Source organism: Chiloscyllium punctatum, chromosome 13 (assembly GCF_047496795.1).
Source record: "Chiloscyllium punctatum isolate Juve2018m chromosome 13, sChiPun1.3, whole genome shotgun sequence".
NCBI classification, from domain to species: domain Eukaryota; kingdom Metazoa; phylum Chordata; class Chondrichthyes; order Orectolobiformes; family Hemiscylliidae; genus Chiloscyllium; species Chiloscyllium punctatum.
This window is the reverse complement of record NC_092751.1, coordinates 87750088-87775658: the sequence shown is the minus strand read 5'-3', so window position 1 is coordinate 87775658 and position 25571 is coordinate 87750088. Positions and strand designations below refer to the sequence as shown.

The 25571-nt window shown below is 42.9% G+C and overlaps 1 protein-coding gene across 2 annotated transcripts in view; it reads left to right on the top strand.

Moving 5' to 3' along the window:
• Positions 1-23892: 23892 nt before the first annotated feature.
• LOC140484616 (protein TBATA-like) overlaps positions 23893-25571 on the top strand; it is a 51359-nt gene continuing 49680 nt past the window's right edge. For both annotated transcript variants that reach the window (XM_072583133.1, XM_072583132.1), the window contains exon 1: positions 23893-24194. The gene's annotated coding sequence lies outside the window, so the exon portion shown is untranslated. The remainder of the gene's footprint in view (positions 24195-25571) is intronic.

The following is a 25571-nucleotide window of genomic DNA, read 5'->3' as shown; positions in this document are numbered from 1 at the left end:
AGGGTAACTAGGGAGAGAATAGGGCCCCTCAAAGATCAGCAAGGCAGTCTATGTGTGGAACCACAGGAGATGGAGAGATATTTTGCATCAGTGTTTTGCCTCAGGATCTGATTAGGTGTACCCTAGAACTCTGTGGGAAGGTAGGGAAGTGTTTGCTGGGCCCCTTGCTAAGATATTTATATCATCGATAGTCACAGGTGAGGTGCCGGAAGACTGGAGGTTGGCAAACGTGGTGTTACTGTTTAAGAAGGGTGGTAAGGACAACTATAGACCAGTGAGCCTGATGTCGGTGGTGGGCAAGTTGTTGGAAGGAATCCTGAGGGACAGTATGTACATGTATTTGGAAAGGCAAGGACCGATTAGGGATAGTCAACATGGCTTTGTGCGTGGGAAATCATGTCTCACAAACTGGATTGAAGCTTTTGAAGAAGTAACAAAGAGGATTGATGATGGAAAAACAGTGAACGTGATCTGTATGGACTTCATTCAACAAGGTTCCACATGGTAGACTGATTAGCAAGGTTAGATCTCATGGATCTCATAGATCTGATTCAGTATGTGGATGTACCTAATAGAGAAGTTGCAAAACTTGACCTATTCTTGGGAAATAAGGCAGGGCAGGTGACTGAGGTGTCAGTGGGGGACCACTTTGGGGCCAGTGACCATAATTCTCTTAGAATTAGCCATTTGGGTACAGAATGGCTTGAAGGTAGAAGACAGAGGGTGGTGGAGGGTTGCCTTTCAGACTGGAGGCCTGTGACCAGTGGAGTGCCACAAGGATCGGTGTTGGGTCCACTGCTTTTTGACATTTACATAAATGATCTGGATGTGAACCTAGGAGGTATAGTTAGTAAGTTTGCAGATGATACCAAAATTGGAGATGTAGTGGACAGCGAAGAAGGTTACCTCAGAGTACAATGGGATCTTCATCAGATGGGCCAATGGGCCAAGGAGTGGCAGACGGAGTTTAATTTAGATAAATGTGAGGTGCTGCTCCTTGGAAAGGCAAATCAGGGCAGGACTTATACACTTAATCGTAAGGTCCTGGGGAGTGTTGCTGAACAAAGAGACCTTGGAGTGGGGATCATAGCTCCTTGTAAGTGGAGTCGCAGGTAGACAGGATAGTAAAGAAGGCATTTAGTATATTTAACTTCATTGGACAGAGTATTGGGTACAGGAGTTGGGAGGTCATGGTTGCAGCCAAACAGAACCTTGGTTAGGCCACTTTTGGAATATTGTGTGCAATTCCCATCTCGGAAGGATATTGTGAAATTTGAATGGGTTTAGAAAAGATTTACAAGGATGTTGCCATCCTTGGAGGGTTTGAGCGAAAGGGAGAGACTGAATAGGCTAGGGCTGTTTCCCCTGGAGCGTCAGAGGCCTGATAGAAGTTTACAAAATCATGAGGAGCATGGATAGGGTAAATAGGCACTTGCAAAACCTACCTCAAAGCTAGTCCATTACAACCTCACTTCTGACCACATTTTTTTTTAAAAACTTGCATGAATACATGAGGCATGTTTATAAAAGTCTTTCAGCTTGTTTGCTGAAACCCCTTCTATGGATAAAGAGGACAAACACTTTGTAAACATGACAATCCAAATAACTTTTCAAGGTATAGAAATCTTTTCAACAATAAAATCCAAAATCGTTGGAAAAGCTCCGCAGATCTGGCAGCGTCTGTGAAGAGAAATAAGAGCTAACGTTTCACGTACAGTGACCCTTCCTCAGAACTGGCAGCATGCCTCAATTCTGAGGAGGGGTCACTGTACCAGAAACATTAGCTCTTAGTTCTCTCCACAGACACTGCCAGACCTGATGATCTTTTCCAGTAATTTCTGTATTTGTTTCTGATTTCCAGCATCTGCAGTTCTTTTGGTTTTTATATAGAATTCTTTCCGAATTCATTTTACACCTCATGCACAATTCCAAACTTCTCAATTCTATTTGAATGAACCTGTTACAAGGTCCTGGAGCAGATAGGACTTGAACTTGGGTCTTCTGGCTTCAAGGTAGGAACAATACGGTGTGCAATTCTGATTGTTGTTCTAGAGAAAGGATGTTGTTAAACTGGACAGGGTGCAGAAAAGATTTACAAGGATGGTGCCCAGACTGGAGGGTTTGAGTGAAAAGGAGAGGCTAGATCGGCTGGGTCATTTTTTCACTGGAGCGTCGGAGGCTTACAGAGGTTTATAAAATCATGAGGGGCGTAGATAAGGTGAATAGCCAAGGTCTTTTTCCCCAGGGTATGGAAATCCAAAACTAGAGGGGCATTGGTTTAAGGTGAGGGGGAAAGATTTAAAAAGGACACAAGGGGCAATTTGTTCACATTGTGGATGTTGCGCACATGGAGCAAGCTGCCAGAGGAAGTGGTAGAGGTAGGTACAATTACAACATTCAAAAGATATTTGGACAGGTACAGGGTTTAGAAAAGGTTTAGAGGTACAGGGGCCAAACACAAGCAAATGGGACTAGTTCCGATTAGGATATCTGATTGGACTGAAGAGTCTGTTTCCGTGCTGTTTGACTCTATGATTCCATAACCCCTTAAATAACTATTTTCTAATTCAGTTTGTTAGAGATGTTTTTATACATTTGGTATGATTGACCAACAAGTGAGTACAATCACCATTATTTGTTGTCTCAAAGTTCTTCCTAATATCAACAGGATTCCTCAGTCAAATTTCACTGCTGTGGTGAGTACACTCCTAGCTTTTGGAGTGTGACCTTTGTTTTTGAATGAATGGTTTTGGTGATAAAATGCTTTTATTAATGTTTTTCAAATTATCCACGTTTCTAAAAGCAAAATAATTCAGATTTTCTTTCAAAGGTTCCCACAAGTAACAAAAGTAAACAAGTGCCATTGTTCCTAGCTTAAATTGTTACTCGCTTCCTGAATCCTAATTCACTGAGATTTTAAAACCCAGGAATAAAATGGATTTGTTCCTCATTTTCAATACCCACAGTTCTTTGGTATTTTTAAGAAAATCTTTCAAACTTTACATCACTATTTCCCTCCCAGGTATAGTGCTGCTGCAGTTAATGTCAGAAATCATACAATACCAGGTTATAGTCCAACAGGTTCGTTTGAAATCACAAGCTTTTGGAGCTGCAGATGGTGAAAGAGCAGCACACAGAAAACTTGTGATTTCAAAGAAACCTGTTGGACTATAACCTGGTGTCATGTGACTTCCGGTCTTGTCCACCCCAGTCCAACACCAGCACCTCCATATCATGGCCATTAATGTCAATTATGGTTCGGGGCAGTGCGAAAGGAAGCTGTGCTTATGACTGTCTGCTACTTCTCAATTTCCCATTTCTAAGGTTTGGGTCATGGATCGCTGCTGGATTGGCTGAGATTTATAATACAGGAGTGGTTTTTCATTTCCTTCCACAGGATGATTGACCAGATGTTTACTACCTCCCATCATGTAGTTTGGAAGCATTTACAAGCTGACAATTAATCTTGGGTAAGGCCAACCAGTCCTAGTGCAGGACTTAGACCCAGAGCTTCTGGTCCAGAGGCATGGATGCTTCTGACTGATCTCCTTAGATTGTGGCTGGGAGTTAGAAAGATCCAGTCAAGATTAGAGTGTTGCTGGAAAAGCACAGCAGGTCAGGCAGCATCCAAGGAGCAGGAAAATCAATATTTCGGGCAAAAGCCCTTCGTCAGGAATTTTTCTGCTCTTCGGATGCTGCATGACCTGCTATGCTTTTCCAGTACTACTCTAATCTTGATTCTTATCTCCAGCATCTGCAGTGCCCATTTCTGCCCTGTTAGAAAAATCTTGACATTTCAAAGAAGGGACACAGGACACAGTTACAACGCTTAAAAAACACTTAGATAAGTAAGTGAAGAGGAAAGTTTTGGAGGGATTTGGCCCAAGAGAAGGCAGGAGAGAATAGTTTAGTTTGGGATTATGGAGTGGTTGGACCGAAGTGTCTGTTTCTGTGCTGCATGACTCTAGGATTTAAAACTTTAACTCTGCTTTCTTTCCACAGATGTTGCCAGATCTGCTGCGTTTTTCCATCAATTTCTATTTTTGTTTCAGATGTTCAGCATCTGCAGTTCTTTATTTTATTGCTTAACCAAGCTATGAGGTACAGAGTTCATTGATTAATTGATTTATTGCTGTACCGAGATACAGTGAAAAGCATTGTTTTGTGTGCTCTACAGATCGCACCACAGAAAGTGCATCAGGGTAGCGGAACAGAGAGCAGAAAACAGTGTTACAACTGCAGGAAGGTGCAGAGAGAGAGAGAAATCAGAATTAACATTTGAAAGGTCCACTCAAAAGTCTGATAATAGCGAGGGAGAAGCTGTTCCTGAATGAACTCATATGTTATTCAGACCCTTATATCTTCTGCTCAATGGAAGAGAGTGAAAGAGAGTATAACCAGTGTAGGAGGGGTCTTTATGTTGATTGCTTTCCCGAGGCAGTGGGAAGTATAGATGGAGTCAATAGATGGAAGGCTGGCTTGTGTGATGGACTGGGCTGTGATCACAACTCTCTGTAGTTTCTTGTGGTCTTGGGAAAAGCAGTTACCAAACCAAGTTGTGATGTATCCAGATAGAATGCTTCCTATGGTGCTTCTATTAAAATTGGTAAGAGACCTTGTAGACATGTCGAACATCCTTGGTCTCCTGAGGAAGTAGGGATGTTATTGTGTTTTTTTGACTGTCAGTGTGGGTGGACCAGTGTAGATCGTTGGTGATCATCACTCCCAGGAACTTGACATTCTCCACCATCTCCACCTCAGCTCAGTTTATACAGACAGAAGCCTGCCCTCCACTCTGCCTCCTGAAGTCATGACCAGCTCTTTCATTTTGTTGACACCAATGGAGAGATTATTGTCTTTCCACCATGCCACTAAGCACTCAATCTCTTTCTGCACTCCGCCTTGTCATTGTTTGAGATCTGAACTGCAATGATGGTGTCCTCAGCAAACTTGGAAATGGAGAAGGGGCGGAATTTGGTCACATAATCATGAATGTATAAGGAGAACAGTAAAGGGGTGAGTACGCAGTCTTGCGGGCACCAGTGTTGAGGGTAATGGTGGAGGAGGTGTTGTCCCCTATCCTCACTGATGCGGTCTATGGATCAGGAAGTTACAAAGTGGGGAGTTGTAGTTTAGAGATAAAATTGTTTGGAATTATGGTGTTGGAAGCGGAGCTTTAGTCAATAAGTAGGAGCCTGACATAGGAATCCTTGATTTCCAAATATTCTCGGGGTGAGGGTAGGGCCAGGGAGATGGTGTCTGCTGTGGATCTGTTGCGCTGGTAGTCCAATGGCAAATGATCAGACAATTTGATTGGCTGGCCATATCTAACCTCTTGAAACACTTCATAATTGTGGAGGTCAGAGCCACTGGGTGGTGAGGCACACTGCATTATGTTTCTTTGGCCCCAGGTTGATCATGGTCAACTTGAAGCAGGTGGGGATTTCAGATCATAGTAAGGAGAGGTTAAAGATATCGGCAAATACCCTCACCAACTGATTCGTGCAGGATCTGAGTACACGTCTGGGGACTCCATCCAGGCCAGTCACTTTCCGTGGGTTGACTCTCAGGATGGCTGATCTAATGTCTGCAGCAGTGTCTATGGGTACAGGTGCACCCAAGGCTGTTGGGATAGGTGGCATCGTTTTACTGTTCAAAGTGAGTGTGGAATGCATTGAGTTTGACGGTAGGGATGCAGTGTTGTCTGCGATTCTGTTCAACTTTTCTTTGGAGCCTGTTTTAGAAACATAGAAAATAGGAGGAGGAGGAAGAGGCCATTCAGCCCTTTGTGCCTGCTCCACCATTTGACACAATCATGGCTGATCATCCAACTCAGTGCCTTGATCCCGCTTTGTCCCCATGCCCTTTGATCCCTTTAGCCCTAAGAACTTTATCTAACTCCTTGAAACCTATTCAAAATTAAACTTAAGAACAAATCATGAAACAGGAACTTTGACCTACACATCTCAATTCACTCATTTGCTCATCAAATTAAAAAAAATGTCAAATACCATGTTGAAGCAAGAGTGGTGCTGAGAATGAACAATGAAGTTAACTATGAAATCAATCAGTAATTATCCCCTCACCCAGAACTTGCAAGAACTGGTTCAAGTAAAGATTAGCAGTGTTGAAATTGGTATACATTCAAACATTATGCAGTCATTTAACCTCCCATTTGTCTGATTACCAAGTATGAGGTGAACCTTGATGTTTACAAAGTGTGTAATGCTATTTAGGCTGTGAGTTAAAGCTGTCATTAGCGATTTTAAATTCCTTGTTATATAGTATTAGCAGCAATGACAGAACTAATTAAAGTCTCCACATGAATAAAGTGGAGTTATTCAGACTATGTTCTGGATTAGTGGTGCTGGAAGAGCACAGCAGTTCAGGCAGCATCCAAGTAGCTTTGAAATCGACGTTTCGGGCAAAAGCCCTTCATCAGGAATAAAGGCAGTGAGCCTGAAGCGTGGAGAGATAAGCTAGAGGAGGGTGGGGGTGGGGAGAAAGTAGCATAGAGTACAATGGGTGAGTGGGGGAGGGGATGAAGGTGATAGGTCAAGGAGGTGAGGGTGGAGTGCATAGGTGGAAAAGAAGATAGGCAGGTAGGACAAGTCCGGACAAGTCATGGAGACAGTTACTGAGCTGGAAGTTTAGAACTAGGGTGAGGTGGGGGAAGGGGAAATGAGGAAACTGTTGAAGTCCACATTGATGCCTTGGGGTTGAAGTGTTCCGAGGTGGAAGATGAGGCGTTCTTCCTCCAGGCGTCTGGTGGTGAGGGAGCGGCGGTGAAGGAGGCCCAGGACCTCCATGTCTTTGACAGAGTGGGAGGGGGAGTTGAAATGTTGGGCCACATGGCGGTGTGGTTGATTGGTGCGGGTGTCCCGGAGATGTTCCCTAAAGTGCTCTGCTAGGAGGCGCCCAGTCTCCCCAGTGTAGAGGAGACCGCATCGGGAGCAACGGATACAATAAATGATATTAGTGGATGTGCAAGTAAAACTTTGATGGATGTGGAAGGCTCCTTTAGGGCCTTGGATAGAGGTGAGGGAGGAGGCGTGGGCTCAGGTTTTACAGTTCCTGCGGTGGTAGGGGAAAGTGCCAGGATGGGAGGGTGGGTTGTTTGGGGGCGTGGACCTGACCAGGTAGTCGCAGAGGGAACGGTCTTTGCGGAAGGTGGAAAGGGGTGGGGAGGGAAATACATCCCTAGTAGTGGGGTCTGTTTGGAGGTGGCGGAAATGTCAGCGGATGATTTGGTTTATGCAAAGGTTGGAAGGTGAGCACCAGGGGCGTTCTGTCCTTGTTACGGTTGGAGGGGTGGGGTCTGAGGGCGGAGGTGCGGGATGTAGACGAGATGCGTTGGAGGGCATCTTTAACCACGTGGGAAGGGAAATTGCGGTCTCTGAAGAAGGAGGCCATCTGGTGTGTTCTGTGGTGGAACTGGTCCTCCTGGGAGCAGATCCGACGGAGGCGGAGGAATTGGGAATACGGGATGGCATTTTTACAAGAGATAGGGTGGGAAGAGGTGTAATCCAGGTAGCTGTGGGAGTCGGTGGGTTTGTAAAAAATGTCAGTGTCAAGTCGGTCGTCATTAATGGAGATGGAGAGGTCCAGGAAGGGGAGGGAGGTGTCAGAGATGGTCCAGGTAAATTTAAGGTCAGGGTGGAATGTGTCGGTGAAGTTGATGAATTGCTCAACCTCCTCGCGGGAGCACGAGGTGGCGCCAATGCAGTCATCAATGTTGCGGATGAAGAGGTGGGGAGTGGTGCCGGTGTTCCTGCCTATCTTCTTTTCCACCTATGCACTCCACCCTCACCTCCTTGACCTATCACCTTCATCCCCTCCCCCACTCACCCATTGTACTCTATGCTACTTTCTCCCTTTCTTCAGACTCCCCATCACAAGTCTGGAGGCAGATTCGTACTCTTCCCAAGAGTGTACTGACTAGGAGAATGATTAGCTTCATTTACTGATTTCAAACGTTAAGTTAAAGCAAGATTTGGGATTTCACAGCACAATGATTCTCATATTGACTTGAACTGAATTGAATTGATCCACGTCAGATGCCATATCACTTGCCCTTCACTCCTCCCTACAACATCTTCACCAAGAACAGCTACATAAGAATCCTACTCATTGTCCATGGTTCAGCCTTCAACACTATTATCCCCTCGATACTGATTACTAAATTTAGTGATCTTGGACTAAGTCCCACTCTCTACAACTGGCTACTCAGTTTCCTGACCCACAGGCCAAAATCAGTGAAGACTGGGGACAATATTTCATCCTCATCAACACTCAACATTGGAGCCCCCCCAGGGGTGCGTACTCAGCCCCTACTGTACTCACTGTATACCTATGACTGCCTCGCCAAATACCAGATTAATGCTATTTATCTGTTCGCTGATGACACCACCATAGTCAGTCGAATCTCAGATGGTGACAAAACAGACTACAGACGGGAGGTGGAAGACCTGGAAAAATGGTGCACCGAGAACAACGTAGCTCTCAATGCCCACAAAACCAAGGAACTCATTATTGACTTTCGGTGGGATGTTACTTATGTCCCCCCCCCACACATTAACAGCACAGAGGTGGAACAAGTGGAGAGTGTCAAGCCCCTGGGAGTGATCATCCACAACATGCTTTCTTGGACTCTTCATGTGTGGATGCACTGGTTACAAAGGCCCAACAGTGTCTTTTCTTCCTCAGGCAGCTGAGGAAATTTGGCATGACGGCAAATACCCTCGCCAACTTTTATAGGTGCGCCATCGAGAGCATTCTGTCTGGATATATCACTACCTGGTTAGGCAACTGTACTATTCAAGATCGGAGACGGTTACAGAGAGTGGTGAACGCGGCCCAGACAGTCACAAAGGCCAACCTCCCATCTATAGAATCCATCTACCAGGCCCGCTGTCAAGGAAAGGCCGCCAGCATTCACAAAGATCCAGAGTCTAGATTAGAGTGGTGCTGGAAAAGCACAGTAGGTCAGGCAGCATCCGAGGAGCAGGAAAATTGATGTTTCGGGTAAAAGCCCTTTATCAGGAATAGAGGCAGGGTGCCTACAGAGTGGAGAGAGAGGAGGAAAACGTCTTCAAAGCAGGCATCCTTGCAAGAGTCTGTAGGGTTAAAATCAACTATGGCTTTTGTCTGAAACATCGATTTTCCTGCTCCTCAGATGCTGCCTGACCTGCTGTGCTTTTCCAGCATTAGTCTGATCTAGACTCTAGTTTCCAGCATCTGCAGACCTTCTCAAAGATCCATCCCACCCTGGCAATATTTTTCCACAACTTCTACCATCGGGGAGAAGGTACAGAAGCCTGAACATATGCACCAGCCGGTTTTGGAATAGTTTCTACCCTACTGTTGTTAGAATACTGTCACAAACTCTTAACATTTGCCTGTACCTGTGTTTTTGTTTTTATTGCTATTTACTTATCTATGCTACTTAACTCTGTGATCTGTCTGTATTGCTCACAAGACAAAGGTTTTCCTGTTTTTTCAATAAATAAAACCAGAATTAACAAATATCCTGTCTGGATATGGGGGGGGGTGCGGGGGAGTTGGGGACAGAAAAATAAACTCTCCTCTTCCAACAAGACACAGGGAGGAGTAGCAGGAATACACAGCCTGTGGCACTGGCCAGCACAGAGTCAGTCCTCTAAAATGAGGGGACTCTAAACCTCCTGGTCTTTTTTTTTCTCTTTTTTTCTCTCTCTTTCTTTTCTCCCTTACCCCCACACTACCACCTAACTGTGGTAGAGGTCATCCTCTGTTTTTTTCTTTTTCTCTCTTTTTTTAACCCCTACACTTATTTTTTTCCCCAGCACCCATGATGTGTGTGTGCAGGTGTGAGACACAGTGAGAGACACAAAGTGAAGACAAAGCTTTTCACTGTGCCTCAGCACACATGACAATAAATTCAATTCAATTCAATTTAATTTAATTTAATTTAATTCAATTCAATTGTAGCATGAATTGCTCAAAGTTACACACAGACTTATAGATGAATAGGCTTGGCTTCTACCAGGATGGATGTTTGTGTGAATGTAGCTCACACAGCTCTATATTTATGCTAGAAATGGAAAAGTTACTGGAGTTTGCCTTGTTTGATAAGCTTTGCACAAATTAATTCCATTTCTCTTGAATTTTGAATGGGAGTATACTAACTTCAATACCACATCACCAATAATGTCTTTAAATCGAACATAGCGTAACAGATTAATATAACCTGGCTTACTATTAAGCACTACACAGAGTTTATAGGACGGTTTCTGCAGAGACATTTGATGACATTAATCACTTTGTGTTTCGAGTAATGTTACACCGATTACCAATTCCTCTAATTTGGACCAGCTTTTCACTCTCATGGGAAAATTCTACCCTTGTTTTAGAATTGTAATACATAAACCAACAGCTTTTGTATGGTTTAATATTGGTAATTTTCAAAGGCTCTTGACTGGTAATTTTGACTTTAAACAATTCTTTTGGCTACTTGTTCAAACCATTAAGTTCTACTATATTTTGAAAAATAGTAAGAGGTGCTGATGAACAATTTGCAGAGTGCTCCCTTGCAGAAGCTGGTTTCTTCATTGACAGAACATGCGGGCGTCAAATCTAGAGAAAAAATCTACTTTGCAAGTAAATAGCAATAAGGTTATCTGCTATTTTTCATCAAATAAGGGGTAAGATTTAAAAAGGACATGAGGGGCAACTTGTTTAAGAGTGGTTTGCATATGAAATGAACTGCTGGAGGAAGTGGTGAATGCAGGTACAGTTACAACGTTTAAAAGAGTTTGAATAAGTACATGAATAGGAAAGTTTTGGAGGGATATGGGCCAAATGCAGGCAGATGGGACTAGTTTAGTTTGGGAACATGGTCAGCATGAATGAAGTGTCTAACTCTCTGGCTGTAATCCCAGAACTGATTTTGTTTCAGAAATAAATACCCTATTCAGTAACCTAGATGCAATAAAATACTTGACTAATCAACTTGATGTGGAGGTTTTGGACTGGGGTTGACAAGGTCAGAAGTCACTGGACACCAAGTTACAATCCATCGTGTTTATTTGAAATCACAAGCTTTCGGAGCACTGAACCTTAGTCAGGTGAAGTGCACTTCACTTGATGAATGAGGAGCGCTCTGAAAGCTTGTGATTTCAAATAAATCTGATGGATTATAACCTGGTGCTGCATGACTCCTGACTTAATTAACTTGACACTTGGTAATCAGCATGGTGGCTGCTGCCTCACAGTGCCAGGGACCTGGGTTTGATTCCACTCCATTGGACTGTCTGGAGTTTGCACATTCTCCTGAGTCTGCCTGGGTTTCCTCCAGGTGCTCCAGTTTCCTCTCACAATCCAAAGATGTGCAGTTAGGTGAATTGACCATGCTAAGTTGCCCACAGTGTTCAGGGATGTGTGTTCAGGTTTGGTGCATTAATTAGGGTCAAGGGTAGGGGAATGGGTCTAGGTGGGATACTCTTTGGAGGGTCAGTGTGGACTTGTTGGGCCTAATGGCCTGTTTCCACACTATAGGGATTCTATGATTATCTGTTCATGGGGTTGCTATTCTTAACCCACAAAGTAAGGAAGCATGTAGACAGTAGAGATGATAGCATAAAATTACAAAGGAATAAGGGTAGATTGTGAATGAGCAAAACAGTGGCAGAGAGAGTTCAATGTAAATGTGAGCTTATCCATTTTGAACTGATTTCTATAGAGGATAGATCAAGACACTTTCTAGATGAAATGAAATTAAATGCAGTATTGTCTGAAGAGACTTTGGCGTTCAGGTACATAGATCTTTAAAATGTCACAAACCGGTGCAGAAGATAAATTAAGGTAGCTCATGGAATGCTGGCCTTTATATATGGAGGGCTGGAGAACAAGGAGAAAGAAGTTATGCTGCAGTTATACAAAACCCTGGAGAGACCTCACCTGGAGCATTGTGAGCAGATCTGGGCACAACACCTCAGGAAGGTGAGATGAGGGCGACATAGGTTTACAGGAATGATACCTGGACTCCCAGGGTTACATTCTGAGGAGAGATTATACAAATTTTTCTGTTTTCTTTTTCTACAATTTAGAAAGTTAAAGGTGACCTGATCAAAGTCTTAAAGATATTAGCAGGAAAAAGATAGATAAAGATAAACTATTTCCACTGGTTGGAGATTCTGGAATTGGGGGCATGGTCTAATAATTAAGGCCAGACTGTTCAGGAGAGATGTTTAGAAGCACTTCTGCACATGAAGGGTAGTATATGTTTGGAACGATCTTCCAAAAATAGCAGTTGATGTAGGATTAGTTGTTAATTTTAAATCTGAGATGGATAAAATTTTAAGTAAAAGTATTTGGGATATGGGTCAAATGCAGCTATGATCTCTTGCTGCAGGATTTTGAGCCAGCAAGAATGAATGAATAAGGTAACTGGGAGGGGAACATGCTCGTGACATGCACCCTTGCAGGTGCTGCTGTTGTGCTTTTAGGCAGTACAGTGTAGACAGGCAGGAGGCTGGAAGAACACAGCTAGCCAGGCAGCATCTGGAGATGGAGAAGTCGATGTTTCAGGTCCTGAGGAAGGGTTACACTCGAAACATTGACTCCTCCACCTGCCTGGCTTGCTGTGTTCTTCCAGCCTCCTGCCTGTCTACTTTGGATTCCAGCATCTGCAGTTTATTTGTCTCTTTAGGTAGGACAGGTCATGAATTTTGGAAGATGCTTTTGGGAGCTGTGTAGTGCATTTTGTGGTTGTACACACTGCTGCTTTAATGCAATGGAGCTGGTGTGGACGCTGATCAACCAGGCTGTTGTGACTTGGAAGTAATTCATCAGACCGCTGGCATGTACCTTTGTAAGTGGTGGAAAAGCATTGGAGAATCAGGGTCAAGTTAAAAGTTTCAGAATTTCCAGCCACTTACTGGATCTTGGAGCCACAGATGTACGCTACTGATCCAGTTGACTATCTAAGGCAATGGGTGGATTTTCTTCCTTGTTGAATAATTGTTGCTTGGCATTTGAGTGGTGAGTCAGATGTCACCTAACTATACTGGAATGCTGTTCAGGTCATTCTATATTTGGGAATGCACTGCTTCATATTTAAACTTTTGCAGTGTTCAATACCATTTGCAAATGGCCTCCTGCTGGAAGGGAAGTTTATTGATGAAGCGGAAGATGGTTGGGCCTAGATCACTGCCCTTAAAAGCCCATCTCAATCAAGTGATCCTGGGATTGAGATGTTTGATCACCTTCTCTCAAGCACAAAGGGAGATGGTTATGCTTCCAATATGTAGAGAATTAGGATCCTGAATTCCATTGACTCCAGTCTTGCTTGGATTCCTTGATGCCACACTGATCAATCACTCACTGCACCTTACCCCTACAATTTTGCTTTTTATTTCTCCCCCAAGTTGTACCGGCCTTGGTGGAACTCAAATGGAGCATCGGTGAGCAGCTTTGGTAAATACCACTGTAATAGCATTGTCAATCCAATTGTCATGTTGGCTAAAGTTACAATGACGATTCCACCCTCTCAACCTTGCCCTTCTCCTAAGGTGAGGTGATCCTCAGGTTAAACTCACCACCCCAGTCATCTGAGAGCAAGCCTAATGTCCTCTGGCAATAGGGAGATCTTACCTGACTATTGATTCAAAGTAGACCGATAATTAGCCGGATTGGTCCTGCTCTTTATGGTTGAGACATGGCTGTGCAAACAAAGATGCCAGTGTTGTATCTGCGGTGGAACCACTTGGCTGGGTGTGTGGCTAGTTCTGGAGCACAAGTCAGGTGACCTTATAGAGGTTTATAAAATCATGAGGGGCATGGGTAGGAAAAATAGACAATGTCTTTTCCCTGGGGTGGGGGAATCCAGAACGAGAGGGCATGGGTTTAGGGTGAGAGGGGAAACATTAAAAAGGGACCTAAAGGGTAACCTTTTCACACAGAGGGTGGTACATGTATGAAATGAGCTGCCAGAGGAAGTGGTGGAGGCTGGTACAATTACAATTAAAAGACATCTGGATAGGTGCATGAATAAGGAAGGGTTTAGAGAGATTTGGCCAAGTGCTGAAAAATGGGATTAGATTAGGTTAGGGTTTCTGGTTGGCATGGATGAATTGTACCCGAAAGCTTTGATCCGTGCTGTATACCTCTGTGAGTCTATGACTCTATAAGTCATTGGTCCTAATGCCAGAATATGGTTGGGCCCACTGTCTTTGCAATGTGCTGTGCCTTTGCACTCTTCTTGATCAATGAACCAAATTGGCAGCTAATTGCTACTCAATCTTGCAACACACGCTCTTCAGAATTTCATTTTGGACAATGAACTTAAGCTGTGATATCTTCGGCAAAAAATATTGCCTCCAGAGAGAAAAGCACTTGCTTACAGCTTGCATTGTCAAAGCACTCTCAGCCTGTTTCCCTTTTCCAAGGTGTTCAGCAGGATCTGTCGGAACCAGATGTCAGCACTTTGAGTTACTGGCTGTGTTTTCTGAGAATCCAGAGACCGGGAAAATCCTTATGTTTGCGATGAATCCATCCTGGTTACACGCCTGGCAGCTACATGCTCGAAACGCCGACTCTCCTGCTCCTCGGATGCTGCGTGACCGGCTGTGCTTTTCCAGCAATACACTTTTGACTGTGATCTCCAGCATCTGCAGCCTTCACTTTCTCTCAGCGGTATTCTGCCTCTGCATACCGCAAGCTTTCTTTATCCTTTTTTAACTCTTCGATAGCTCGTCATGCCTTCAAGCTTATCCATGGGCCACAAATCTCAACTCTATTTCTTCAACCCCATTCCCAAAAAATGGATGACTACCTAACCTCTCCTTTTCGTGGAATCTGTTTGTTGATAATGGACCACTCATCATACCTTTTGATCGATTTGTCATGTCTCCAACCACACTCTCTCCCCATATCTGTCATCTATTTTGCAAATTCAATAACACAAGAACATCTTTCTAACATTCTATCTGGTGCCCTATGTGACTGGCACAAATGCTACACCATTGTTCTCAGCCTGTCTGCAGGCCAGTCTCTCCCACTGTCCTTCAGTGCATCTCTTCCATTTTCTATCTGGGTAAGACTGAGCCACTGTTGCACCCTCTTTACCAGGGCCCCCTATCCCACTCCTGCACCATTACCTCCAGTGTCCCTCATGCTCTTTTGACTTTCCTCTTTCTCATCTCCATCCTGTCGCCTCAGCTACACCCCAATTTTCATGTGGATGTAGCCACCTGTATGCCCTGGATGCCTCCTTTTTACTGAATTATCTCTCTTCCTGTCCAATATCCAGTGTGAATGAGCAAACAAAAATCTCCAATTAAGTATTGGAACTGAAAGTAACATTGACCAATTGTGCCACTGACTCCATTCCTAGTGGTCATTTGGGTTGATGTAGACTGTATTTCTCAACCTTTTTAGTGTTTGACCCCAAAATGAATTTTGAACCGCATCCACACTATCGCTAAGACTACTTCCTTCCCCCTTCACATCATCTGCCTCGTACATACACCGCCTAAAAACTCATCCATGTCTTTTTATCTCTGATTGACAGCTCCGCCACATAACCCACTGCCTTTTCCAATTCCATCTTCCATAAATTTCAAACCCTCCAAAACTCAGTCCTGATTTAAACATGCACCAACTTCCCATGCTTGCTGATGTGACTCTTGGTTGAGTTTAAAATTTTTTTTTCAAATCCCTTCCATCCATATTTCTATAATCTTCTGAGATATCTGTGCTCCTCTTATTCTGGTCTCCCATATATTCATGGAATCCCTACAGTGTGGAAACAGGCCATTTGGCCCAACAAGTCCATACCAACCCTCTGAACAGTATCCCACTCAAACCCATTCCCCTACACTTTTACTCTACATTCCATACAACTAGTGCACCTAACCTACACATCCCTCAACACTATGGGCAATTTAGCATGGCCAATTCACCTGACTTGCACATCTTTGGATTGTGGGAGGAAACCAGAGCATCCGGAGGTAACCCACGCAGACACGGGGAGAATGTGCAAACCCCACACAGACAGTCGCGCGAGGCTGGAATCAAACCCAGGTAATATCCACCATAGGTGTTGTGCCTTCAGTTCCCAAGCCCCAGAATTACTTTGCATTTGCTTGACTAAGTGTTTGAGTTTTAACTTGCCAAAGAGTTTGATAGTCTCCTTGTAAAGAATGTTGTGAATGGTTTACCATAAAGATGCTATACAAATGCAGGTTCTTGTGGCTGTATCAATCTTTTCTTTCTCTTTATTCATTCACAGGATGAGGGCGTCACAGGCATGACTCTTAACTGCCCAACCCTAATTGCCCAGAGGGCAGTTAAGAGTCAACCACATTGCCATGCGTCTGGAGTCATGTGTAGGCCAGGATGACAGCTTCCTTCCCAAAAGGACATTCATGATCTAAATGGGTTTGTCCAACAATTGACAATGGTCACCATGAGACTCTTAATTCCAGATTTTTATTGAATTCAAATTCCACTGCCTGCCAAGGCCGGATTCAAACCAAGGTCCCCAGAACATTCCTGATGAAGAGCTTATGCTCGAAACATCGATTCTCCTGCTCCTTGGATGTTGACTGTCGGCTGTGGTTTTCCAGCACCACACTCTTCATCTCTGGATTAGTCCAGTGATAATACCACTAGACCACAGCCTTCCCTGTAGGGCCGGTCGGGCTCTGACTGGTTTTCTTGCCCCACCACTAGATGGTACAAGAATACATCCAGTGACTGTACCAGTGTTCCAAAATGAATTTGTTTGGTGCATATTGCCAATATTTGAACTCCAAGCAAACTATTTATTTGCTTTTGACATTTTTTTTAAAGATTAGATTCCCTACAGTGTGTAAACAGGCCCTTTGGCTCAACCAGTCCACACTGACCCTCCAAAGAGTAACCCATCCCCCTCTGCCTAATGCACCTAACACTACAGGCAATTTAGTATGGCCAATCTACCTGACCTGCACATCTTTGAACTGTGGGAGGAAAAGAGAGCACCCATGCAGACACTGGGAGAATGTGCAAACTCCACACAGACGGTCACCTGAGGCTGGAATTGAACCTGGTACCCCGGTGCTCTGAGGCAGCAGCGCTAACCACTGAGTCAACATGAGGCTGAGCTGGTTTAAAGAGAACAAAATTGCAGTATTAGGAATGTCAACAGAATAAGTCATTCATCTGTAATGTTTTGTTTGTCTTTCATGCTGTATTGATTTTGTACATTTGTCCATATAATAGCCTTTCTCTGCTATTTTATATTGACACAATCCCAAATGCATGTCCACCCTTTATTAGCCAATGGAAAATTGCACCTTGTCTATTTGAAGAGAGAGACTATAAACCTTTCTTTTCAGAAGTGCCATGAATTAATTTAACTCACTAAAATTATCTTGAGTTTCTGTTGTTGGAATGTTGATAAAACAGAAGATGGAGTTTGCACAGATGGCAATATAGTGTGAGGTACAGTAAATGATTCATATCAAAGAAAATGAAAAAGTAAATTTGCAAGGAACACAAGGGGCTGAAAATCTTCTAAAAAGAAGCATTCTGTTAGTGAAGATAAATGTTGGTCTCCTGCATTCTGAAAAGGGGAATTGATAACGGAAAGCAAAGAAATGGCAGATAAATGTATTATTTGTATTAGTTCTGTCTTCTACACTGTAGAAAATTATCATCTGCATCTAGTTTATGGGGGTGGGGGAGAATTCTGTATCACCATTGCTCTGAACTGGTGCCCTGCTGAACTGACTAGCTAATTTACTACCTAACTAAATTATTCTAACCAACACAGTTATACTGCTGTTCCCAATGGTTTAATTTGAATTAGGAATTCCTAGAATCCCTACAATGTGGAAGCAGGCCATTCATCCCATTGAGTCAACCTCCAACCCTTCAAAGCGTATCCCACCTAGACCTATTGCCTACCCTATCCCTGTAACCCTGCATTTCCCATGGCCAATACACAGTTATATGTGTCTAAGCGTGCATGTGAGGGAGCGGGGGTAGAGAGAGAGAGAGAGAGAATGTGTGTGTGTGTGTGCACACGCGTGTGTGTGTGTTCGCATGTGTGTGTGTTCGCATTTGTGCGTGCTTGGTAAAGTGTGTGAACCAGGACCTTGGGTTCATGTCACACTACAGGAGACCCCACTACACTATACAGTCTCTCACTCACATACACACGGGTATACACACACACACACACACACACACACACACACACTCACTCTACCAAGCACGCACACATGCAAACACACACTCTCACACACACTCACACTCACATGCACACACACTCTCTCTTTCCCCTTCCCTCTCCCTCACATGCATACACACACATATAAATCTGTGAGATGAATTTGCATTTGCAGCATTGTAATTGCAGAAATATTCTATTTTATTGAAAAAGCACATGAGCTGCAGGCAGTCAATGCAGGCAGTCATTGTAACATTTTATAAAGTCCTACTTTGGAAATAGAATCCAGATTTGTTCAATATATTGTTTCAGTTGCATGACACTGTGGTTCTTTTTCTATAAATTCCGTGTCTTATGATCCTGCTCCACAGCTACCTGACGAAGGAGTAGCGTTCTGAAAACTAGAACTTCCAAATAAATACGTTGGACTATAACCTGGTGTTGTGTGATTTCTAACTTTGTCCATCCCAGTCCAACACCAGCACCTCCACAATGTAACATGGATAATGGAAAGCATTACCTGGCAATGGAGGAACATAGAAGTCGCCATGATTGGGTTTGAATGGAAGACGGGATGATAAAAGAGGCTAAATAAGAGTTACAGCTTTGGAAAGAATTCCCCATATATCCAGAAGTTGATGACTGAGGTCAATCTGCTTTGTCACTCAAATAGATTTTTATGGCAATGATCCATCTGGGTTGGACCAATAAGATTAAGGCTAGGCTGGTAGCTAGAGGCTTTGAGGAGTGTTTGGGGGCAGGAGAGATCAAGGTAAACTCTCCCCCGGTGAGAAAGATAATTTTGAAAATCTTTTTAACCATTTTTACAGCCTTTTCTTGGAAGTATAACTCTGACAGATATCAAAGTGTTTTTCCTTCTGAATATTCTGCTTGGGAATAGAGTAATTTTACAGCACTTAAAGGTAGCACCAGAAATACAGGAGATACTCTGGAAATAATAATAATATACTTGAGTTAAATTATACTTCTTGGCAGTGATAATTTTTAAAAAGCTCTGTTCTGTTAATGAGATGGCGTTCAAAATTGAAAGTGGCCCTGGTGATGATTGATTGATAGTATAACGGAATAATTTTAGATATTTTTATGATTTTTTTTGTGGTGGGTGGAAGTAGAGTCATAGAGTCATAGAGATGTACAGCATGGAAACAGACCCTTTGGTCCAACCCGTCCATACCAACCAGATATCCTAACCCAATCTAGTCCCACCTGCCAGCACCCGGCCCATATCCCTCCAAACACTTCCTATTCATATACCCATCCAAACAATGACTTTTTAAAAAATTTAACCTATTTTTCTAATCAATCTGTTCAGAGATGTTATTAACCATCTCTGCAACTTGAACCTCTGCTCACAAGAGGGCCCCATATAAAGTCTTTTTTTAATTTAACCTATTTTGCCAATCAACCTGTTCAGAGATGTTATTATGCTCCTCTTATACTCCTCTGGAGCATGAACCTGGGCCTCCCAATCCTTGGGTAAGGATGCTGCCATTGTGTCACAAGAGGGTCTCACCAGTGACATTAAAGAAAAGATGGTCAATTGAATGAGGAAGGAATGTTGAAATGGCAAAAAAGCTTCTGGAGTTGTCAAATACATGGGTTACATGGGGCAAGTCAGATGTAATTATACTTCAAAAGTCTTTCTTTAAAGGCGTCAATCCTTTTGCAATTAGTCATGGCAGATCTAGGCAGACTGATGGGGCTGCTACCAAGGAGGAGATGGAACAGCTGAGGAGCTTCTTCAGAAAGCTCAATTGGTCTGACACATGGACCGGACCATATCCTAGTTTTGATATTCCTGCTATGAAGTCTGACCACGCTGCTTCCAAAATTGGAAGGCAAATCAGACTTTTTAAAAAATGAAAATTTTGCTGAAGTTTTCAGCTTTGGGTGATCGTAATAATATGACATTAATCTACCTCACACACAAAGCTTGGCACTAAATCTTCCAAGGTTAGAGACAAAATAAATCCCGGCAGATGATGGAATCGAAGGTAGACAAGCAGGAGGCTGGAAGAACACAACAAGCATCAGCAGGTGGAGAAGTCAATGTTTTAGGTGTAACCTTTCTTCAGGATTGGGGCTGGGATTAAGGGAGCTGCAGATAAAGGGGGAGGTGGCAGTAGGGTGATGAGGTGGGTATAGGTGAACACAGGATGAGGATACAACCTGGTTGGTCAATGGGAGGAATAAATCCAGACACGTTTCGCCAAGCATCTCAGCCGGGCCTGCAGGGGCTGACCAGACCTCCCAGTCACCACCCATTTCAATTCCCCCGAACCACTCCCTTTTCAACATGACCATCCTTGGCCTCCTCCATTGCCACAGCAAACTAGACTGCAAATTGGAGGAACATTGCCTTATCTTCTGAGTGGGCAGCCGACAACCCGGAGGATTCAACATTGAGTTCTCCAATTTCAAATAACCTCCCTTTCCATCTGCCAATTCCCTTCCTAACCCTTTCCCCCTCCCTTCCATTCCTCTCATTGACCCTTCCTTTCAGCTACCAGCTGGATTTATTCCTCCCATTGACCAGCCAGGTTGTACCATCTACCTGTGTTCACCTTTCCCCCACCTCACCACCCTGCCCCCACCACCCCTTTTATCTGCAGCACCCCTTACATCCAACCCCAACCTGAACACAGGTTACACCCGAAACATTGACTTCCCCACCTCCTGACGCTATCTCACCCGAAACGTTGACTTCTCCATCTCCTGATGATGCCTGGCTTGCTGTGCTCTTCAGACCTCCTGCTTGCCTACCGTAAATTTTCCAACACAGAAAGATTTGTACTAATCCTTTGGGAGAAGATGAGAACATTTGCCTCTTGGGACAAAGAAAGTAAGAGCTGAAAATGTGTTGCTGGAAAAGCGCAGCAGGTCAGGCAGCATCCAAAGAGCAGGAGAATTGACGTTTCGGGCATGAGCCCTTCTTCAGGAAAGATTCCTGAAGAAGGGCTCATGCCCAAAACATCGATTCTCCTGCTCCTTGGATGCTGCCTGACCTGCTGCACTTTTCCAGCAACACATTTTCAGCTCTGATCTCCAGCATCTGCAGTCCTCACTTTCTCCACAAAGAAATTAAGAAAAGTGATGACGTGTGCTTTAATTATCGATGCTGTTGAGATGGTGCTATCTTTGTCTAAGATCTTAGAGGTAGCATCATATGGAACTCGGACTGAACGAACAAAATCAATAAACTGTTACTTAGATGACCTGGCTCTGTGGGATAATGTACATTCTACAGTAAACATAAGTGAGAAAAAAAGCTGAGGATCAATATAGCCTGTTTAAAGTAGATGCTGGAAAGAAATCTTGTCGCTTAGATGGTTAATATAAGTCACCAGCCACCAGATTATTTACTGTCCTGTATTTTTTTTTCTGTAAGAAGGATATCTTGCTATCTAACAGTGGGGATATGAATCTGAAACGTTCGAAACTATCATAACAAAAATCATAGCTGCACACATAGAAAAACTCAAGAGTCAGGTAGCTTTGTCAGAGAGAAATCATTTTCAACCACTTGGCTCAGTGCAGTAATCTTTCAATATAAGAGTTGGGGAGGTCATATTGTGACTGCACAGGACCTTGGTTAGGCCACTTTTGGAAGGATGTTGTTAAACTTGAAAGGGTTAAGAAAAAAATTTACAAGGATGTTGCCAGGGTTGGAAGGTTTAAGCTATAGGAAAAGGCTGAACAGGCTGGGGCTATTTTCACTAGAGCGTCGGAGGCTGGGGGGATGACCTTGTAGAAGTTTATAAAATCATGAAGTGCATGGATAGGGTGAATAGTCAAGGTCTTTTTCCCCAGGATAGTGGACTCCAAAATTAGAGGGCGTAGAGTTAGGTGAAGGGGAAAGTTTTAGAAGGGACCTAAGGAGTAACATTTTCATGCAGAGGGTGGTGTATGTATGGAATGAGCTTCCAGAGGAAGTGGTGGAGGCTGGTACAATTACAACATTTAAGATCCATCTGGATGGGTGTATGAATAGGGAGAGTTTAGAGGGGTATGGGCCAAATGTTGGCAAATGAGACTAGATTAATCTAGGATTTCTAGTTGGCATGGATAATTTGGACTGAAGGGTCTATTTCTGTGCTGTACATCTCTATGACTCTATGACTATCATTTATCGTCATTCTTTGAAGGAGTAATATGCGGTTGGAGTAAAGGGAAATTTGAAGACATACTATACTTGGATTTCTAGAAGGTGTTTAATAAGATGCCACTTCAAAGGTTGGAAACCAATAGTTCTTGGTAAGAACCAATAGTTCTTGGTAACATATTGATATGGTTGGAAGATTGGCTCACTAGCAGGAAACAGAGAGGAACCTGTAGTAGGGCCTTTTTCTCAATAGAAAATGATGACTTGTGGGATACCCCAGGGATTGATGTCCGGGAATCAGTTATTCACACAATATGTCAATGGTTTAGATGAGAGAATTAAACATAATGTTTCCGAGTTTGCTGATACCACAAAGCTAGGAGAGATTGCGATTACTGAGAAGGATTCAAGGCAATTTCGATAGGTTGAGTGAGTGGGCAAATACATGCAGTTAGAGTATGTAACTGGGTGTAGTTATCTCGTTCAGTAGGAGAAATGGAATGGCAGGGTATTATTTAAATAGTCATAAATTTTGAGGTACAAATGGACAGTCATTGAAAGCAAGCATGCAAAGGGCACGTTAGTCATACCAAAAGGAGGACGGGATAAGATTATCTTGCTGCGGTTGCACAGAACCTCAGTGGGGCCATGCCTGGAGTATATTCACCAGTTTTGGTCTCCCTACCCAAGAAAGGAGAGACTTTCAAAGGAGAAGCTTGCCATAGAAGGATTGCAGCCAACAGTTTATTAGAGCGATCCCTGGGTGGTGGGTTTGTCATGTGGGGAAGAAATTAGGTCGACTGGGCCTACATTCACATAAGTTTAGAAGAATGAGCAGGGATTTAATTGAAACACATAAAGTTCTGCAGGGCTAGAAGGACTGTTTTGACAGAAAACTGGCACACAAACATTGGTTTGAATGTTCATAATGTGTAACCTTTTTAATTATTTGTTCATGAGACGTGGGTATCACTGGCTCAGCAAAGGTTTACTGGCTATTTCTCCTTGCCCTTATAAAGGTGGTAGAAAGCTGCTGCCCTGAACCAATGCATCCATATGGTGCAGATGCACTCAATTCTAAATTTCTGTAGTACTACCTAGCCAGTGCTCTTAAATCAAAATTGAATGATACAGTTTTTCAGTTGCTCGATAAGCAAATAACTATAATTGAAAATCTACCATCTCAATTCAATATGTGATTTTTAAAAAGTGAATACTTAAATCTATTTCCCTCTTGAACTAATGTTTTTGTGGAGATAGAAAATGATGCTAATTTTAAGCTGGGCATTGCTTTTAGACATTGACATCACATTCCCTGATTAACACGTGACAACAGAACTTGCAGGGAATTGTAAATTCATTATGTTCAGAGAATAATGTAATTTATTCACAATGTGGTACCGTGAATAGTTTTTGATATGTTTCCACAGTCAGCCTTGATGTTGCTGTTAGCATCGAATTACAAAAGGCTCACTGTTGCTCATTTAAGAGTTTCCGGTGTTGAATGATGAGAGAAAGATTAAATGACCCTTACTATTTTGTACAGATGAACTCAGATTGTTGTTCACTCACGAAGGAGCTGCGGTATACTGGGCTCACCAAACTCAATTTGGAAACTTTAAGTTAGGTTGCTCCACATTTATGTGTGACATTTGACTCAGAAATGGGAGAAAATGATAACTGGAAAAACAAAGTTTCTAACTCTATATTTAATCTTTGAGTTCCATAACTCGATTGCAGATTAATGTATCCTAGCAACTACAGCTAGAATCAATCACAAGACAAACAAACCAACAAACCAAAGTGCAGTAAGACCAATGTGCCTGAAGTTGCCTAAAGTTGGGATAACACGGGAGAGTGCTGAAATTGTTATTGGTGAGTTATTTATATCTTGTACCATACTTAGTGCATAGTACCCCAGGTTAGTCAGCTTCTTCACAATAGAAAAAATACTGTTCTCCTCATTTCTTTCAGATCATTCATAATCAAATGCAATATTTTTAACATATGGCAAAAGATAAGCTTTAATCGAATCGTGTTCATGTTGTTAACTAATGTAAACTGTTATTTGATATTTTTAAAAATACAAATATAACATTTTTAAGCAGGGTATAAATCAATCTTTTTAAAGTCTGGAGCAAAATGCACAGTATTGTACCACCTACATATTCTTGAAAACGTTAATATTTTCCCAGTGTTCGAGAAATTGATGGTTATAGTTTGGGTGGAAGGAATTTCTTCAGGGAGCTTTATTTGGAAATTACTTTCGGAACATTATAGTGAAGAGTCATAGAGACGTACAACATGGAAATAGACCCTTCGGTCCAACCTGCCCATGCCGACCAGATATCCCAACCCAATCTAGTCCCACCTGCCAGCACCTGGCCTATATCCCTCCAAACCCTTCCTATTCATATACTCATCCAAATGCCTCTTAAATGTTGCAATTGTACCAGCCTCCATCACTTCCTCTGGCAGCTCATTCCATACATGTACCACCCTCTGCACGAAAAGGTTGCCCCTTAGATCTCTTTTATGTCTTTCCCCTCTTACCCTAAACCTATGCCCTCTAGTTCTGGACTCCCCAACCCCAGGGAAAAGACCTTGCCCCTCATAATTTTGTAAACCTATATAAAGTCACCCCTCAGCCTCCAAAGCTCCAGGGAAAAAAGCCCAAGCCTGTTCAGCCTCTCCCTATAGCTCAAATCCTCCAACCCTGGCAACAACCTTGTAAATCTTTTCTGACCCTTTCAAGTTTCACAACATCTTTCCGATAGGAAAACTGGAGAGGAAATACACAGGGTAGATGTGAAGGAAACTCACCGAACCAGTCTTGAGGTGGTGGAATGCTCTCAATAAAGCCGTTTATCACTTTATCATCATCGACACCCTGCATTTAAATTAATTATAGACTTATGTTCGATAATGAGAGTCAATTGTTGCTCTTATTGTGAAATGATTCCATTGATTGTTCAAGTGTTTGTACGTTATATTAAAACTACAATACCGAAGACATTGTTCTGACCAAATGGTGTATACTGATATTTCTATACCACATCAACCTTTTCCCACTCTAGTAATCCTCTTGCCGCCCCAACTCTTATTCCCTCTCCTTCATCAGCTACTCTGTGTGCCAAAGTTCCACTTTCTCAGTGCTCCTTCTGTACATACAATTCTTTATTGGATTCCTTGGTGGCTAATTTATATCATCCCTCTTGTTCTTCCCTAAGCTATGAGTGGGATCAATCTCTT